Below are 20,620 nucleotides of genomic sequence, written 5' to 3'. Positions count from 1 at the left end.
ATTTATGCACGCCCCTGCAACGACCATCCCAATGCACTGGCACGCCTGCGTTTGCCCGACCACACCCCCCGTCACCACCCACAGATGGCACTTCCTGTCAATCACTGTGCGCTGGGTTTGCGTAGCCTCTGCAAACGCATCGCAATTGCTAGTTCGCGCACGCGTACTGCGATGCATATGCAATGCGAATTAATGGACCGATCGCGTGCGTCTTTGCAACTGCGATCTTTGCTGAATTAGGCCCTCGGTCCTCAAGACACCCTGACATTCCAGATTTTTAGGATATCCATGTTTGACCACAGGTGCCTTAATTAGCACCTCGGTCAATCTGATTTAACCACCTGTGCTCAACCAGGGATAGCTATAAAACTTGACCTGTTGGGGAGCCCTGAGGACGGCGTTTGGGAACCTCTGCTCTATGGCCCTCATTCAGAGCCACTCGCAAACAGCAGTACGCTCGTTGCGTTCCGATGTTGAATAACCGCGCATGCGTCGGTGTAACAGTGCGCATGTGCATACGGCAGATTGCAAGTTTTTTTGGTCTCGTTCGTCAAATAGCGTACAGGAAGTGACATGTCAAATGTGATTGACAGAACAGGGTGTTTTTGGGTGTTGACGGGGGTGGAGATGGAAAAACGCAGGCGTGGCGAGGCGTTTTTGGGGCGTACATACATTAGCAAATGCGAGCGTAAAATGTGTTCGGACGGACTCATACGTCACTGGATGATCCTCTTTCCCTTCAAAATGCTTGCACAGCTTAGGGTCTGGATTACTCGACCACATTGGCGATGGCCTTCTCCTCCGTCCCGGGACTCCACGATGTTGTTGCGATTAATCGCGGGAGGGCTGAAAAGCAATTAGTGTTGGATTGAAAACCGGCTTGGTATGTGTTTTGAAATCAGTTTTTTGGGATAGCACAAAACCGTATGCAGGTGGAAATCAGAGCTGCTAATGTCAGGATGACACAATCAATTTGCGTACATTTGTGGGGGTTTATTTTGCCCTCAATTTGGTGGTTAGGGCCTATTGTAACAATAATGTTATCATGTTTTAATTTTCGCACCATTTTATTTTGGCCTCTTGAATTTGCCTCATTATATGATTTTTTAAACGTTCCTTAAAGAGCCCATTTTTTTTTTTTTTTCCCCAGTTTTTGCCTTTTGGTCCAGGATTAAATGTAACCCATTTGTACAATAATTTCACAATCCAATGTCAGATTTTTTGTTTCAATTTATTGCTCAAACAAAAAAAAAATAAAAAAAAAATTTGGGAACATCTTTTTTTGCCAAAGATATGTCCCAAAATCAAACAAATTGGCCCAACATAACTGTTGACATAAACATACAAAAAAAATGTAAAAACATTTCACAAGAAAGGAGAGGGAAGTTTTGACCAGAAAGGAATATGAGCCAAGCACAGAAGGATTGTGGGAAAAGTCACCATTGCTGTCACCGTTTTTTCACCCGTTTGGATGGGGGAGGGAGGGCGCCAGACCGGGTCCGGGATGTCATCAGGCTGACCTGTCCAGAGGCAGATGTTGTGGCCTCTGGACTAGGCACAGGGCTAGGCACATTTGGAGGATTGGCTGATGTTGTGCCAGAGGTGGAGGATCCTGATGTTCCGGCAGGAAAGGAGGTCGGCTCCACCATGTGCTGGCGAACAAGCTGCTCCAGGGCATTGGCGATGCGGATGTTGGCCCTGGTATTTTCCGCCAGGGCCTGACCAATGGTCACGTTGGCCGCAGCATTTTGCTCCAGGGCCTCAGCCACCCGTAGCAGACTGGCGTCCATCCTCTGCAGAATCTCCGTATGGAAATCCGATTTGAAATTGAGTTCTGTGAGGAGGGACACTGCCTGCGAGGGGGATTGCCCTGGACTGGCTTCTGCAGGGTCCTCAGCCGGATGTACTGGTTCCTCCCCTGCCGAGCCAGCAGAAATTCGGCGGCCAAGGCTCCCCTCTGGAGCAGACTCATCCGCCTGTGTCTCTGTTAGGAAAAAAGAGAAAAGCCTCACATTAGAATCTACATATTGGCACAATAACATTTCAGAGTTGATGACATCCAAAGATTTACCTGGGACAACATGAGGAGCCGCAAAGTCTGGCATGTCCGTATCCATGTTGGACACGCCAAACACCTCCACAGGCTGCACACACCCCTGTGCCAGCTCTTCTAAATCGGTCAACTCCAATGACACAGGGGTGGGACCCCCACCTGTCCCCCTTGCATGCCTAGCCCTGTCCGCGAGTTTTTGCTTTAGGCAATATTTGAAGTCGCCCCATCTGTGGGAAAAAATGGAAGCCATTATCCTTTTGTTTAAAATGGTGTTTGTTTTTAGGGGGGGCAAGTGTTTACTTACCGCCGTTTGACATCCCGGGCTAGACGGACATAATCACCCACCCTATTGACAGCAACAGCTACCTCTTCCCACATTCTCCCCTTCTGGCTTAGACTCATATTCCTGTCTGCCTGTGGCAGGATGTCCACACACTTCTGGATCAAAACCTCCATCTCCTTTCTTGTGAAATGTGGCTGCCTTTTTTTTTGGCAGCTTTGGCCGGAATACTGGGCCCAGCAGCCTCTTCCATGTCATCCTCCTCACCTATTTGTGTAAATATTCAGATTTCACAAAATCACAACTTGCCCAATCTTATGTTTCAAATTAATCATTGATACAAAATGCATGAAAGACTTACCGCCTGACTCTTGGGCATTGTTTCCCTGGTCTGTCACCATGTCTGAGGTCCAAACAAGAAATACACCAGAATTTTAATGTGTTTTCGTGACGTATTTATACATGCGTCCTTATTTTGCGGCCGCATCATTGATTGTGCGTTCCTATGATCCCTCCTTAATTTGTGCGGGAAACGAAACACTATTTATGGCTTGGTGTGTCTCGAGTCGAGGTGGCGTTTTTGGATTGTTGGAGGTTACCTTGGCTGGAGTTTATTGTTTGCGTATAAAGGAGTTGGCGGTTGGAGATTATTTTGTTTGGTAGATTTGCGTTTTTATTTTCCGTTCTCTCTTTTGTTTTTTGTTTTTTTTACCTTGTTTCTTGATTTGGTAAGTTTTGTGAAGTCTAACTTTTGATCAATTGTTGTTTCATTGTGTTTCTTCATTTTTGTAAATTTTGGTTCCATAATTTCATATATTTTAGCTTTTGATTAATTTCGGACCCAAAGACCTTTTGATTTGGACTCTTATATATTTGCTCTTGGTAAGTCCATTTTTTATCTTGTATTTGTGAACTAATTAGCGCATTTTTCACAGTTTGTATAGTGACTTGTATTTGCGAACTAATTAGCGCATTTTTACTACTTACTATTGTGACTTGTATTTGCGAACTAATTAGCGCATTTTTACTACTTACTATTGTGACTTGTATTTGCGAACTAATTAGCGCATTTTTACTACTTACTATTGTGACTTGTATTTGCGAACTAATTAGCGCATTTTTACTACTTACTATTGGGACTTGTATTTGCGAACTAATTAGCGCATTTTTACTACTTACTATTGGGACTTGTATTTGCGAACTAATTAGCGCATTTTTAAATGCTTATTAATCATTTTAATTTTTTTGAGGTTGCCCTTTCGCTTTTTGGGCAAACATTTCAACCCATTTTGATGTACTGTGTGCAATGTCGTTTTGCTCTTTTGCCAAATGTGTGTTTCGCATATTTTAAGTTTGGTCTAGCACAAAATTTAGAAACAAAAATGCACAGAGTGAAATTTTTCAAATAATTTTTGTGATTAATTTCAGTTTGGACGTATCATGACAATACCCCGGCATGTAAGCAGCAATGGATGGTATCATCAAGCTAAGTTGTTTTGAATTTTCTTTTGGGGTGGGTCCAAAGCCTTACATTACAATCTTGCCATTTCAGGTTGATCTAGGGCGGATTGTTCTGGCCATGCTCCCGGAAGCCGACCAACCTCAATCTCGTCCCAGGCATAGGCATCGTAGGCGTGCAAGGCCCCAGATATTTCGAACACGTGTCACCCTTTTTGGAATGCCCGATGATGAGGTTTTAAGACGCTACCGTCTTCCTCCCAAAATCATCATAGACACTCTCTCATTAATAGAGAGTGATCTTGAGCGGCAAATTGACAGTCCTACAGCAATACCACCACTTACGCAATTTATGGTGGTGTTACATTTCTGTGCCTCAGGATCGTTTCAAACAACGGTGGGAATAGTGGCAGGCATCTCACAATCCTCCTTTTCCCGGATCCTGAGGGCAGTGATGGAGGCACTTTTCAAGCACCTCCATCATTTTATTCAAATGCCTTTGGATATGGGTGCCCTTAGTGTGGCCAAGGCCAATTTTTACCAAATAGCTGGCTTCCCACACATCATAGGGGTTGTGGATGGTACTCACATACCACTTCAGCCTCCAGCACGGCTGGAGGCCATATTTCGAAACAGGAAACACTATCACTCCCTGAATGTAATGGTGGTATGTGATGCCTCCCTCCAGATCCTGTCCCTGAATGCAAAATTACCAGGAAGTGCACATGACTCATTCGTCATCCGGCAATCAGGGATGTGGCACAAATTAAACAACCTACAAGCTGGTGATGCGTGGCTTCTGGGTAAGTGTAGACCTTTAGTACATAACAATGTTAAGCTTGATACACAGTGATCCTGATGTTGTCTATTCTTTTTCACAGGAGACAGTGGATACCCTTGCATGCCCTGGCTGCTCACTCCTTACTTGGCTCCCACACCAGGTCCACAAAGTGAGTTTAATACCGCACTTACAGCCACCAGGCAAGTGGTGGAGCGCTGTATCGGCCTTTTAAAAGGCCAATTCAGATGCCTCCACCGCTCTGGTGGCGAGCTCATGTATTTGCCGGATATGGTTTCGAAAATTGTGGTCCTGTGTGGGATCTTTCACAACATTGCCATAAGGAGTGGTGTTACAATGCAGCCAGAGGATGCCTTACCTGAGGATGGCCCCCCCGAGGTTGGTCGGAGGTCAGTATGTGGGGGGGCCATACGCGATGATATGGTGGCCCGATATTTTAGGTAATTATTGATCAAACAACAGTGTATACCCAATGTGTTACGGTTTTTCAACGTTCATCTTTTTTTATATTAATTCTTGCACCATCTTCTGTTTGTTTGCATAATCTTTGGCACTCCCACGATGACTACTTCCTGCTACCCTTCAAAAACCTTTCTGTGGAAACTTCGGGAATATATTCTGACACCAATATTGCAACGCCATATTTGTGAAATCATGTGGGCATGGACCTTCGTCAACCAGTTCTTGATTTGTTGTGTGTTTGTTTCCTGTTTTTGGTATGTGGTGTATTTCTGATTATCACTGTGTGTTTTGTTTGTGAGTGACCACTTTGTATTTTGATTTCTGTTGTGAATAAATATTTGGAGAGTGTAATTTGTTTCCTTTTTGGGCACGTTAGAAGCAAGTGTAAACAAAATCCCAAACGTTAATTTTACCTAAGGGGTAACCCAGTAATGAAGCAAGTGGAGCTAAAATGTAATATGTTTTCGGGGTACTAACCAACACAACAAGGAATCGTGTACAATCAGTTGCCTTCGTAAGATTGTCCTAAGCAGTTTGGCCACCAAATAGGAACCTGAAAAATGGTGTAAACTATCATGTTGACCACCACAAAAAAGGAAAATGACATTGGTACTGGGAGGTGTTTCTTGTGCCTGTTTGCATTAAAAATACAACACCCAATCTGTAGTGAGATTCTGGGGCAAACCTTGCTTGAAGAGTCTACTTATGTCAGTGTAAAGAATCTTGGATTTACTCCAAACGCATGAGACAGAGCTTGATTTTAAACAGATTTATTAAGAAACAATTTGTAAAAGAAAAAAAAACAAAAACTAATTCCTAAGGAGGACCAACAGATGGTCAAGGCCCTGCATTAGCCCGGTGACCTGCTCCCGCATACGGCCCACACAATTCACAATCTGTTCCCGACGCCTCTGTTCCTCTGTGGGTGACAAAAGTTTGGGGATTAATAAATCGATAATGAAGCAACATTGTAAAAAAACAAAAAACAAGCAAACACAAACTTACAAGCTTGTGGGCCAAAAATAAATTACACGGATAAAACCCAGAACCCCAAAATGTCGTATGCCAAAAATACAAGGGCCCTAAAAAAAGGCACACAGGTGTGATATGTGTATGGTGACATCAGCAGGAACAGGTAAAGACAACCCCCAAAAATACCCTAAGGCGAAAAAAAGACAAAAAAAATGGGGACGACACATGATTACATACAAACAGTTTGTGGTGTCCAAAATAAACTTTAAAAACATACCGTTCTCCAAAACGAGAGAGCCAGAAGCCACTCCCTGCACCACCCCGGTGGTGGCTACATTCCCCAACCCGAGGGGCAAGGTGTTTTCGCGATCCTGGGAGGGGGTATTTGGAGGAGGGACGGATGGAGGAGAGGGGGAATTGGGCTGGAGGGGAAGTAGGCCAGAAATTTCGGCCACAGGGTCTGGGGAGGAGGGGGGAATAGAGGAATTGGGGGTTGGAGAGAGGGGCCGGGACCGGCGTCTTGTGTGGCGATGCCGCCGTAGTGTTTGCTGTGCCCCTAAAAAATGACCAAAAAATTGTTGTTAGTTTCAACAGGAAACAAACAAAAAAATATATATATACACAATAGGACAGACTTGAAAACATGCACATGCAGATATGACTACAATGACTCAATAGGACAGACATGAAAACATGCACATGCAGATATGACTACAATGACTCAATAGGACAGACATGAAAACATGCACACGCAGTTAGGGCCCACAAGATAAACTTGAAAACCACAGTCCAGAACACTTACTTTCCGCAATCTGCATGCGAAAGCATGCCAGCAAGCGGGGCGTCCGCCGGTGCAGGTCCGACCACCTGCGCTCCAGCTGGCCAATATGTCGGCGTGAGCCGAAGGAGCGCAGGCGTCGACGTACCTCCGCATATGCGGAACGCTTGCGCCTATTGGAGATGGGTGGAGGCTGACTGGTGATCCGCCTGTCCATCACCTCCGTCAGCACCAGCAGTTCGCGCCTGGTGAATGCGGCGGATCTCATGATGGCAATGGTGTTTTTTTGACAAAATATTTTTAATAAAGCACCACAAAAAAATTTGATTGGCTAATGTATTTGGAAAATTAACAGGACAAATTCTATTGGTTAGTGTATGAGTCATGTGTTCGACAGGGCCACAAATCTCTTGAGAGTTATGATAGGCTTGATGCAGTGACATGCGTAAGCAAATTTAAATAAAGAAATGAACCACAGAAAAATTGTGGGGAGACAAACAAATAGAACAATTGTTTAATTGTGGCTAACATGTCTTTGGAACAATAAAAGCGAAGGTTTTAGCCGTACGTATTCTGCGAGCAAATACAAACACGGACAAGATTAAAGTTTATTGCATTGTGTTGAAAAAAAAAACCAATTAAGCTAATTGATACATTGATTGGCATGATACGATTGAGGGAGGTAGGCAGACAAAACGAGCAGGTCATCGGAATCTGACAGTCCCACTTCCTGTTTGTACTTGTGCGTGCGTTCCCTTCAAGCCATTTCGGGGATGTACGCTCGCTATTTGGCACGCTCGTTAGTCAGAGGAGGGGTCGCCTGAGTTTGGGGCGGATTTTTAGCTGCGTAGGAAAAAACGAGCGAGTGCTTGAATTTAAATATTTTTTTACGTACGGCGAACGTGCGTACGCCCACTTGCGAGTGGGTCTGAATGAGGGCCTATGTCATTCTTGTTCAGTGTATTAGATGTAATTACTATTGTCTATTGATAGTATCTGGGCTCCATGAGTTACCACTTATCAATATATCGTATAATGCAAACTAGGGGTGAGCGGGTTCGGATTTCTGAAATCCGAGCCCCCCCGAGCCCCCCCGATCAGAGTCCGATCCGAGTCAGGCTCGACTTTTCCCGCCTGACTCGGATCTGAAATCGAGGCAAAACGTCATCATCCCGCCTTCCGAGTCTCGCGGGTTTTGGATCCTATATAAGGTACCCGCGTCGGCGCCATTTTCTCACTCGGCTGTGGACAGTGAAGAGGGAGGGTGGGAGTTAGGGCTGTGTAGTGTAGTGTAGTGTAGTGCTGCTGTTGTCCACTACTTCAAAGTCCATAGGGGCTGGCTGTGTTGTGCTGTGCTGCTGTTGTTAATAGGGGCTGTGTCCACTACTTCAAAGTCCATAGGGGCTGGCTGGACTGTGTTGTGCAGTCAGTTCTCCATAGGGGCTGTGTCCACTCCAAAGTCCTGTGCAGTGTCCCAGTACTAAAGGGGTGCTGTAGTGTTGTCCAGGGGGTGCTCTGTCCATCAGGGGTGCTCCCCCCAAGTGCTAAAAAAATTATATTTTTTCTGTGTTTGTGAATTGTGTGCGCAGTAGCCGCACGTGCATCAACAAAGTAGTGCCAAGCGTGCGCCTGTGTCATAAGTAAAGGGCCGGCTGGCTTGACCGTTAAAGGGTGCTGTAACCCCCAAAGTACACTCCAGTCCAAACCAAATAACAAAATATTTTTTCTGTGTTTGTGAATTGTGTGCGCAGTAGCCGCACGTGCATCAACAAAGTAGTGCCAAGCGTGCGCCTGTGTCATGAGTAAAGGGCCGGCTGGCTTGACCGTTAAAGGGTGCTGTAACCCCCAAAGTACACTCCAGTCCAAACCAAAAAAAAAATATTTTCTGTGTTTGTGAATTGTGTGCGCAGTAGCCGCACGTGCATCAACAAAGTAGTGCCAAGCGTGCGCCTGTGTCATAAGTAAAGGGCTGGCTGGCTTGACCATCAAAGGGTGCTGTAACCCCCAAAGTACACTCCAGTCCAAACCATAAAAATATATATTTTCTGTGTTTGTGAATTGTGTGCGCAGTAGCCGCACGTGCATCAACAAAGTAGTGCCAAGCGTGCGCCTGTGTCATAAGTAAAGGGCCGGCTGGCTTGACCGTTAAAGGGTGCTGTAACCCCCAAAGTACACTCCAAACCAAATAACAAAATATTTTTTCTGTGTTTGTGAATTGTGTGCGCAGTAGCCGCACGTGCATCAACAAAGTAGTGCCAAGCGTGCGCCTGTGTCATAAGTAAAGGGCCGGCTGGCTTGACCGTTAAAGGGTGCTGTAATCCCCAAAGTACACTCCAGTCCAAACCAAAAAAAATAATATTTTCTGTGTTTGTGAATTGTGTGCGCAGTAGCCGCACGTGCATCAACAAAGTAGTGCCAAGCGTGCGCCTGTGTCATAAGTAAAGGGCCGGCTGGCTTGACCATTAAAGGGTGCTGTAACCCCCAAAGTACACTCCAGTCCAAACCAAAAAAAAAAATATTTTCTGTGTTTGTGAATTGTGTGCGCAGTAGCCGCACGTGCATCAACAAAGTAGTGCCAAGCGTGCGCCTGTGTCATAAGTAAAGGGCCGGCTGGCTTGACCGTTAAAGGGTGCTGTAACCCCCAAAGTACACTCCAGTCCAAACCAAAAAAATATATATTTTCTGTGTTTGTGAATTGTGTGCGCAGTAGCCGCACGTGCATCAACAAAGTAGTGCCAAGCGTGCGCCTGTGTCATAAGTAAAGGGCCGGCTGGCTTGACCATTAAAGGGTGCTGTAACCCCCAAAGTACACTCCAAACCAAATAACAAAATATTTTTTCTGTGTTTGTGAATTGTGTGCGCAGTAGCCGCACGTGCATTAACAAAGTAGTGCCAAGCGTGCGCCTGTGTCATAAGTAAAGGGCCGGCTGGCTTGACCGTTAAAGGGTGCTGTAACCCCCAAAGTACACTCCAGTCCAAACCAAAAAAAATATATTTTCTGTGTTTGTGAATTGTGTGCGCAGTAGCCGCACGTGCATCAACAAAGGAGCAGCGCCAAGCGCGCGCCTGTGTCCCATAAGTAAAGAGCCGGCTGGCTCATTTCTTAAAGGGTGGTGTAACCCACAAAGTGCACTACTCTCCAGCAAAAATAAAAAAATATTTTCTGTGTTTAGCCGCACGTATATATCAAATCGATATAACATATATGGAGGACCAAACTTTCTCCGATAAAAATAAAATAGAGAAAGATCAAGAACCACTTCCTCCTAGTGCTGAAGCTGCTGCCACTAGTCATGACATAGACGATAACATGCCATCAACGTCGTCTGCCAAGGCCGATGCCCAATGTCATAGTAGAGGGCACATACAATCCCAAATGACAAAGTTCAGGAAAATGACTTTGAAAAAAACATTTAAATCAGCTGAAGAGAAACGTAAACTTGCCAATATGCCATTTACGACACGGAGTGGCAAGGAACGGCTAAGGTCGATCCCTAGTATGTTCATGACTAGTGGTTCAGCTTCACATGACGATGGAAGCCCTCCTCCCACTAAAAAAATCAAAAGAGTTAAGCTGGCAAAAGCACAGCGAAGAACTGTGCTTTCTAAGAAGATATCACAAATCCCCAAGGAGAGTCCAAGTGTGGTGGTGGTTGCGATGCCTGACCTTCCCAGCACTGGACGGGAAGAGGTGGCTCTTTCCACCATTTGCACGCCCCCTGCAAGTGCTGAAAGGAGCACCCACAGTCCACTTGCTGATATGCAAATTGAAGATGTCACTGTTGAAGTACAACAGGATGAGGATACTGGTGTAGCTGGCGCTGAGGAGGAAGTTGGCGAGGAGGATTCTGATGGTGATGTGGTTTGTTTAAATCAGGCTCCGGGGGAGACAGTTGTTGTCCGTGGGATGAAAAAGCCCATCACGGTCATGCCTGGGCAGAAGACCAAACATTCCACCTCTTTGGTCTGGCAATATTTCTATCCAAATCCGGACAACAACTGTCTTGCCATATGTACCATATGTAAAGGTGAAATAAGTAGGGGTAGGGACGTCAACCACCTAGGAACATCCTCCCTTATACGGCACCTGCAGCGCGTTCATAAAAAGTTACTGTCAAGTTCAGAAACTTTGGCTAAGACCGTAAGCAGTCCAGGGACACCTAAATCCCGTTGTCCTGTTGTATCCAAGCGCCTGCAAACCACACCGTCAACTCCCTCCTCGTCAATTTCCTCCTTAGTCAGGATCGGAAGTAGTCCTGCAGGCCATGTCACTGGCATGACTGACTCTCCTATCCGGGATTCCTCCGGAGGATCCTGCATTGCTACGCCTACTGCTGCCGCTGCTGCTGTTGCTGCTGCTGGGAGTCGTTCATCATCCCAGAGAGGAAGTAGGAACACCACTACTTTTACTAAACAATTGACCCTCCAACAGTCCTTAGCGAGGAGGATGAAGTACGACAGCAGTCATCCTGAAGCAAAACGTATAACTGAGGCCTTGACTGCTATGTTTGTTTTAGATGTGCGTCCGGTATCCGCCATTAGTGCAGTGGGATTTAGACAATTGATGGAGGTAGTGTGTCCCCGGTTCCAAATCCCGTCTAGATTCCACTTCACTAGGCAGGCGATACCGAGACTGTACAGAAACGTCAGAAAAAGTGTCCTCAGTGTCCTGAAAAATGCCGTTGTACCCAATGTCCACTTAACCACGGACATGTGGACAAGTGGAACAGGGCAGACTAAGGACTATATGACTGTGACAGCCCACTGGGTAGATGTATCACCTTACGCAGCAACAGCAGCAGCGTCACCAATCACCGGTTTCAGTAAGAGGCACACCGCCGACAACCTCTTAGAGAAACTGAGGGAAATCATCGCCCAGTGGCTTACCCCACTTAGACTCTCCTGGGGATTTGTGATATCTGACAACGCCATCCATATTGTGCGGGCATTACATCTGGGAAAATTCCAGCACGTCCCATGTTTTGCTCACACAATAAACTTGGTGGTGCAGAATTTTCTGAAAAGCGACAGGGGCGTGCAGGAGACGCTTTGGGTGGCCCGAAAAATTTCTGGCCACTTTCGCCATTCAGCGACTGCGTGCCGAAGACTGGAGCGCCAGCAAACACTCTTGAACCTGCCCCGCCATCACCTGAAGCAAGAGGTTGTGATGCGGTGGAACTCAACCCTCTATATGCTTCAGAGGATGGAGGAGCAGCAAAAGGCCATACAAGTCTATACATCCACCTATGACATAGGCAAAGGAGGGGGTATGCACCTGACTCAAGCGCAGTGGAGAATGATTTCCGTGTTGTGCAAGGTTCTCCAGCCCTTCGAACTTGCCACACGTGAAGTCAGTTCAGACACTGCCAGCTTGAGTCAGGTCATTCCCCTCATCAGGCTTTTGCAGAAGCAGCTGGAGAAAGTGAAGGAGGAGCTAAGACGGAGCGATTCCGCTCGGCATGTGGGACTTGTGGATGAAGCCCTTCATTCGCTTTGCTAGGATTCCAGGGTGGTCAATCTGTTGAAATCAGACCACTACATTTTGGCCACCGTGCTCGATCCTAGGTTTAAAGCCTATGTGGTGTCTCTCTTCCAGCCGACACAAGCCTGCAGAGGTGCAAAGACCTGCTGGTGAACACACTGTCAGCTGAAGCGGAATGTGACACGTCAACAGCTCTTTCATTTTCTCCCGCAACTGGGGCTGCCAGGGAAAAACTTAGCTATCCTAAGCAACCCGCTGGCGGTGATGCAGGGCAGGCAGGACCAAGTTTGGACATCTGGTCCGGACTGAAGGACCTGGCAACAATTTCTGACATGTCAACTGTCACTGCATATGATACTGTCACCATTGACAGAATGGTGGAGGATTACATCGGTGAAAGCATCCAAGTAGGCATGTCAGACAGTCCATACCTGTACTGGCAGGAAAAAGAGGCAATTTGGAGGCCCCTGTACAAACTGGCTCTATTTTACCTGAGTTGCCCCCCCTCCAGTGTGTACTCCGAAAGAGTGTTTAGTGCAGCCGGGAACCTTGTCAGCGAAAGGCGTAGGAGGTTGCTTCCACAGAATGTGGAGAAGATGATGTTCATCAAAATGAATTATCAGCTCTTCCAGGGAGACCAGCCTCCAGAACGTACAGAGGGACCTGTGGTGGTGGATTCCAGTGGGGACGAGTTAATACGCTGTGAGGATGAGGATGTACACACTGAAGAGGGTGAGGAATCGGTGGATGAGGAGGATGAGGATGACATCTTGCCTCCGTAGAGCCAGTTTGTGCAGGGACAGATTAATTGCCAGCTTGTTTTGTGGGGGCCCAAATGAACCAATCATTTCAGCCACAGTTGTGTGGCAGACCCTGGCGCTGAAATGATTGGTTTGTTAAAGTGTTATACAACATAAGGACAATTCCATCTTGCACCTCTATTTTTCTTTGCATTATGTACAGTTTGGGGCCTAGTTTTTCAAACTGCCATCCTGTCTGCCACTGCAGTATCACGCCTAGATGGGTCACGTGTTTGTGCCGCCCACTCGTGTCGCTTAGCATAGTCATCCAGCTACCTCGGTGCAACCTTTTGGACATAAAAACACTATTGTGAGGTGTGAGGTGTTCAGAATAGACTGGAAATGAGTGGAAATTAAGGTTATTGAGGTTAATAATAGCATAGGAGCAGAAAAACCTACAAATTCTGTGATTTTAGCTGTTTTTATGCTTTTTTTCAAAAAAATACAGATCCAAAACACAAAACCCAGAACCCAAAACACGGAAGGTTGGTTTTGGCAAAACCAATCCAGATCCAAAACACGAAGAAAGATCCAGATCCAAAACCAAAACACAAAACACGAAAAGTGGCCGGTGCACACCCCTAATGCAAACAGGTATGTTATATCCGGCAAACCTTGCATGCGGGGGTTTGTAGTGCTGTAAGGTCCTCGGAGAGACACAGTGACCACGGTTGTACTGAGGATTTATTCCCAAGTGATTAACAGACAGAGGCCGTATGGTGGGAGGTAACAGGGAGTGTCAGCAAAATGCGGGGGGCGTGTCATGACTGCATCTGTCTACATCTGTGGGTGTGGTATAAGCGATAGACAGTAATTAGTTAGAGAATGTCTATAGATAGACACCAGATGTTAGACAGGGAAAAAAGTTAGACACATTAAAGTTAGACATTTAAAAAGTTCGACAGGTACAAAAGGGTCCAAAGTTCTACATGAAAATGGTCGACACAAAAATGGTTGATTATTATTATTTTTTTAGCCCTAACCTTCACCCAAACCCTAAACCTAACCCTCCCCTTGGTGCCTAACCCTAAATGTCTGGGTAAGTGCCTAACCCTAACCGTGGGGGTAAGTGCCTAACCCTAACCCTGGGGGTAAGTGCCTAACCCTAACCCTCCAGTAAGTGCCTAATCTTAACCCTCCAGTAAGTGCCTAACCCTAAAACCTAACCCTAATCCTAAAAAACAACAAATAAAGTGTCGACCATTTCTGTGTCGATCTTTTTAATGTCGAACTTTTGACCCTGTCGATCTTTTGCATCTGTCGAACTTTTTACATGTCTAACTTTAGTGTGTCTGACTTTTGTCTGTTGTCAAACTTTTATCCTTGTCTAACTATTAACTGTCTAACATCTGGTGTCTATCTAGACATTGTCTAACTAATTACTGTCTGTCTATAGTCCGGAACCCACATCTGTGACCCCGTGCGCAGAGAATATGGCGCCAGTGTCTCAGTTCTCGCGTCCATTCTGCGTGACTATAGGATTACAGAGATGGCTGATTGTCCAGGGATCTGCGTCAGCAGCTGCGTGCTTGTACTCATTTGTTTGTAGCAGAGAAGCCGCCTGTGAGCGTCTCAATTCATTTCCAGGCGGCTGCGTGCATTAGCATATTTTCACACGGCAGCTGCATACGGGATGGCGGCTGCGATTTCATTGGCGCACGTATCTGAATCCGGCCCTTATTCCATAAAGTTGCCGCTCTGTCCCAGGGAGCCGGCTCAGCAGTAAGTTCTGAGATTTGCAGGTAATTAATGAGCAGACCTGTGACACAGACAGACATGTGTCCTGTATCGTGGACATAAATGGCTGTGTCTGGTCTGCAGAAATAGAGTGGATTATCCTCAGCGCTTAGTAATGCTGGGCACAGGCTGAGTCACTGCTGGTACTATAACGTGTGACATCAGTCACCGTGTGCTGGGCACGAGCCGTCCTCGGCCCACCACCTCCCCCACCCTCAGAGGTCAGGATCATATTTATCTAAGCAATAGTTACAGTGGTAGGAGCTGAACACACACACACAGCCCCCTCCCCAGCTCCGAGCAGGCCGGTACTATACCCCCATCTGCTACTGTTACACTACTCCCCAGAGATTGCACCCCACCCAATCTGCAGGGGATCCTGGGGGAACAGATGCCGGCTATAGGATGGTTCCTGGATGCTGGAACGTAAAATAACTGAAAATGGCTTCTGCAGCCAAACATTGTGGAGCTCATTTACACAACACAAATCGTCAGATAATAATCAGCACAAATTCAGTTTCGGTCTGCAATGCGATATATTTACTGATGCACGTGGGTGAGAATAAAGGCGACATTCGCACAACACTTTATCCTAGTTAGTTTATCGACCGAGTGGGCGCTCTTCAGGTCTCTTCCTATACTTTCAATCAGTTAGGTTTTGCGCCCCTATGTTGCACTTTAGTGGTAAAGCAAATTTCCAGGTGCACTCTGAGCAGGGGCCGGCTGGCGACCTATAGTCTGGGGCATACTTGCCCACTCTCCCTGATTGACTGAGAGACTCCCTGAAATAGTAGCAATCTCCCTGTCTCCCTGAAGAGTCCAGCAATCTCTCTGATTGCATCTTACCCCCATTAAGAAGCTGTTATATTAAAAAACAGAGATATATACATTCAAATGGGATCATTAGTAGAAATTCCCTGCATTGGCTATAAGCACAATGAACCGGTGTAATGGTCAGCATTACTGCCTCACAGCACTGAGGGCGTGGGTTCGATACCCACTACCGCCCTAACTGTGTGAAGTTTGTATATTCTCCCTGTTCTTGCGTGGGTTTCCTCTGGGTACTCTGGTTTTCTCCCACACTCCAAAATTATACTGGTAGGTTAATTGGCTCCCAACAAAAATTAACCCTAGTGGGTATGTGTGTGTGAGCATGTGATAGGGAATATAGATCGTAAGCTCCACTGGGGCAGGGACTGATGTAATACTGGTAGTAATAATAATGATCCCTATGGTACATGCATTTTCTGAAACATATTAGTGTGTTTTCATCAAGTAGTAGATCTTACTGACTGCTTTGGGGCTCAATTACATGGATGTAAGTCAGTGTTATGACACGCCTCTCAGATGTAGCAGTACACGCCCTTCAGATGTATGACACGCCTCTCAGATGTAGCAGTACACGCCCTTCAGATGTATGGCACGCCTCTCAGATGTAGCAGTACACGCCCTTAAGATGTATGGCACGCCTCTCAGATGTAGCAGTACACGCCTCTCAGATGTAGCAGTACACGCCCTTCAGATGTAGCAGTACACGCCCTTCAGATGTATGACATGCCTCTCAGATGTAGCAGTACACGCCTCTCAGATGTATGACACGCCTCTCAGATGTATGACACGCCTCTCAGATGTATGACACGCCTCTCAGATGTAGCAGTACACGCCTCTCAGATGTAGCAGTACATGCCCTTCAGATGTAGCAGTACACGCCCTTCAGATGTATGACACGCCTCTCAGATGTAGCAGTACACGCCCCTCAGATGTATGACACGCCTCTCAGATGTAGCAGTACACGCCCCTCAGATGTATGACACGCCTCTCAGATGTAGCAGTACACACCCCTCAGATGTATGACACGCCTCTCAGATGTAGCAGTACACGCCCTTCAGATGTATGACACGCCTCTCAGATGTAGCAGTACACGCCCTTCAGATGTATGACACGCCTCTCAGATGTAGCAGTACACGCCCCTCAGATGTATGACACGCCTCTCAGATGTAGCAGTACACACCCCTCAGATGTATGACACGCCTCTCAGATGTAGCAGTACACGCCCTTCAGATGTATGACACACCTCTCAGATGTAGCAGTACACGCCCTTCAGATGTATGACACGCCTCTCAGATGTAGCAGTACACGCCCCTCAGATGTATGACACGCCTCTCAGATGTAGCAGTACACACCCCTCAGATGTATGACACGCCTCTCAGATGTAGCAGTACACGCCCTTCAGATGTATGACACACCTCTCAGATGTAGCAGTACACGCCCACTTTACCGCCGCGCTCATAGGTGATGCTTTCACAATCTCCCTGAAATGCTTTTTCAAAAGTAGGCAAATATGGTCTGGTGGTAAATACAATCAAAAGACCTCAGCTTCTCTACCAGCACACGGCAATGGCAAAATGGATGTGGGGATATGGTTTAAATGTGTAATGAAATAAAATATATATATATCTGTCACGGCGGCACTCAGGTGAAAAAATTTCAGCATATACTATATATTCGGACTTCCAGCAGGCAGTCCTTACGGAGGACAACGAGTAACGTTACATGTGTTGTAATTGGAGTGCTACTTGACGGGGATAGTATATATAATATATATATATATATATATATATATATATATATATACTGTATATATTAGGGGTGTGCACCGGCCACTTTTCGTGTTTTGTGTTTTGGTTTTGGATGTGGATCTTTCTTCGTGTTTTGGATCTGGATTGGTTTTGCCAAAACCACCCTTCCGTGTTTTGGGTTCTGGGTTTTGTGTTTTGGATCTGTATTTTTTTTTAAAAAAAGCATAAAAACAGCTAAAATCACAGAATTTGTAGGTTTTTCTGCTCCTATGCTATTATTAACCTCAATAACCTTAATTTCCACTCATTTCCAGTCTATTCTGAACACCTCACACCTCACAATAGTGTTTTTATGTCCAAAAGGTTGCACAGAGGTAGCTGGATGACTATGCTAAGCGACACGAGTGGGCGGTACAAACACGTGACCCATCTAGGAGTGACACTGCAGTGGCAGACAGGATGGCAGTTAGAAAAACTAGGCCCCAAACTGTACATAATGCAAAGAAAAAAAAGAGGTGCAAGATGGAATTGTCCTTGGGCCCTCCCACCCACCCTTATGTTGTATAAACAGGACATGCACACTTTAACAAATCAATCATTTCAGCGCCAGGGTCTGCCACACAACTGTGGCTGAAATGATTGGTTCATTTGGGCCCCCACAAAACAAGCTGGCAATTAATCTGTCCCTGCACAAACTGGCTCTACGGAGGCAAGATGTCATCCTCATCCTCCTCATCCACCGATTCCTCACCCTCTTCAGTGTGTACATCCTCATCCTCACAAAGTATTAACTCGTCCCCACTGAATCCACCACCACAGGTCCCTCTGTACCTTCTGGAGGCTGGTCTCCCTGGAAGAGCTGATAATTCATTTTGATGAACATCATCTTCTCCACATTCTGTGGAAGCAACCTCCTACGCCTTTCGCTGACAAGGTTCCCGGCTGCACTAAACACTCTTTCGGAGTACACACTGGAGGGGGGGCAACTCAGGTAAAATAGAGCCAGTTTGTACAGGGGCCTCCAAATTGCCTCTTTTTCCTGCCAGTACAGGTATGGACTGTCTGACATGCCTACTTGGATGCTGTCACCGATGTAATCCTCCACCATTCTGTCAATGGTGACAGTATCATATGCAGTAACAGTAGACATGTCAGAAATTGTTGCCAGGTCCTTCAGTCCGGACCAGATATCCAAACTTGGTCCTGCCTGCCCTGCATCACCGCCAGCGGGTTGCTTAGGATACCTAAGGCTTTAAACCTAGGATCGAGCACGGTGGCCAAAATGTAGTGGTCTGATTTCAACAGATTGACCACCCTGGAATCCTGGCAAAGCGAATGAAGGGCTTCATCCACAAGTCCCACATGCCGAGCGGAATCGCTCCATCTTAGCTCCTCCTTCACTTTCTCCAGCTGCTTCTGCAAAAGCCTGATGAGGGGAATGACCTGACTCAAGCTGGCAGTGTCTGAACTGACTTCACGTGTGGCAAGTTCGAAGGGCTGGAGAACCTTGCACAATACGGAAATCATTCTCCACTGCGCTTGAGTCAGGTGCATACCCCCTCCTTTGCCTATGTCATAGGTGGATGTATAGGCTTGTATGGCCTTTTGCTGCTCCTCCATCCTCTGAAGCATATAGAGGGTTGAGTTCCACCGCGTCACAACCTCTTGCTTCAGGTGATGGCGGGGCAGGTTCAAGAGTGTTTGCTGGCGCTCCAGTCTTCGGCACGCAGTCGCTGAATGGCGAAAGTGGCCAGAAATTTTTCGGGCCACCCAAAGCGTCTCCTGCACGCCCCTGTCGCTTTTCAGAAAATTCTGCACCACCAAGTTTATTGTGTGAGCAAAACATGGGACGTGCTGGAATTTTCCCAGATGTAATGCCCGCACAATATTGGTGGCGTTGTCAGATATCACAAATCCCCAGGAGAGTCTAAGTGGGGTAAGCCACTGGTCGATGATTTCCCTCAGTTTCTCTAAGAGGTTGTCGGCGGTGTGCCTCTTACTGAAACCGGTGATACACAGCGTAGCCTGCCTTGTAACGAGCTGGCGTTTCTGAGATGCTGCTACTGGTGACGCTGCTGCTGTTGCTGCGTAAGGTGATACATCTACCCAGTGGGCTGTCACAGTCATATAGTCCTTAGTCTGCCCTGTTCCACTTGTCCACATGTCCGTGGTTAAGTGGACATTGGGTACAACGGCATTTTTCAGGACACTGAGGACACTTTTTCTGACGTTTCTGTACAGTCTCGGTATCGCCTGCCTAGTGAAGTGGAATCTAGACGGGATTTGGAACCGGGGACACACTACCTCCATCAATTGTCTAAATCCCACTGCACTAATGGCGGATACCGGACGCACGTCTAACACCAACATAGCAGTCAAGGCCTCAGTTATACGTTTTGCTTCAGGATGACTGCTGTCGTACTTCATCCTCCTCGCTAAGGACTGTTGGAGGGTCAATTGTTTAGTAAAAGTAGTGGTGTTCCTACTTCCTCTCTGGGATGATGAACGACTCCCAGCAGCAGCAACAGCAGCAGCGGCAGCAGTAGGCGTAGCAATGCAGGATCCTCCGGAGGAATCCCGGATAGGAGAGTCAGTCATGCCAGTGACATGGCCTGCAGGACTACTTCCGATCCTGACTAAGGAGGAAATTGACGAGGAGGGAGTTGACGGTGTGGTTTGCAGGCGCTTGGATACAACAGGACAACGGGATTTAGGTGTCCCTGGACTGCTTACGGTCTTAGCCAAAGTTTCTGAACTTGACAGTAACTTTTTATGAACGCGCTGCAGGTGCCGTATAAGGGAGGATGTTCCTAGGTGGTTGACGTCCCTACCCCTACTTATTTCACCTTTACATATGGTACATATGGCAAGACAGTTGTTGTCCGGATTTGGATAGAAATATTGCCAGACCAAAGAGGTGGAATGTTTGATCTTCTGCCCAGGCATGACCGTGATGGGCTTTTTCATCCCACGGACAACAACTGTCTCCCCCGGAGCCTGATTTAAACAAACCACATCACCATCAGAATCCTCCTCGCCAACTTCCTCCTCAGCGCCAGCTACACCAGTATCCTCATCCTGTTGTACTTCAACAGTGACATCTTCAATTTGCATATCAGCAAGTGGACTGTGGGTGCTCCTTTCAGCACTTGCAGGGGGCGTGCAAATGGTGGAAAGAGCCACCTCTTCCCGTCCAGTGCTGGGAAGGTCAGGCATCGCA

General features: G+C 46.7%; 1 long non-coding RNA gene across 1 annotated transcript in view; it reads right to left on the bottom strand.

Moving 5' to 3' along the window:
• Window positions 1-5,896: 5,896 nt before the first annotated feature.
• Window positions 5,897-20,620, bottom strand: part of LOC148443106 (uncharacterized) — a 29,245-nt gene continuing 14,521 nt past the window's right edge. Inside the window, exons 2-3 of the long non-coding RNA XR_015875749.1 lie at window positions 6,302-6,580; window positions 5,897-5,971 (exon numbers count right to left, since the gene is read on the bottom strand). This is a non-coding gene — a long non-coding RNA (uncharacterized LOC148443106). The remainder of the gene's footprint in view (window positions 5,972-6,301; window positions 6,581-20,620) is intronic.

The sequence above is a fragment of the Taudactylus pleione genome, unplaced genomic scaffold (assembly GCF_031769625.1).
Source record: "Taudactylus pleione unplaced genomic scaffold, aTauple2 ptg001334l, whole genome shotgun sequence".
NCBI classification, from domain to species: Eukaryota; Metazoa; Chordata; class Amphibia; order Anura; family Myobatrachidae; genus Taudactylus; species Taudactylus pleione.
This window is presented reverse-complemented; position numbering and strand designations above follow the sequence as displayed.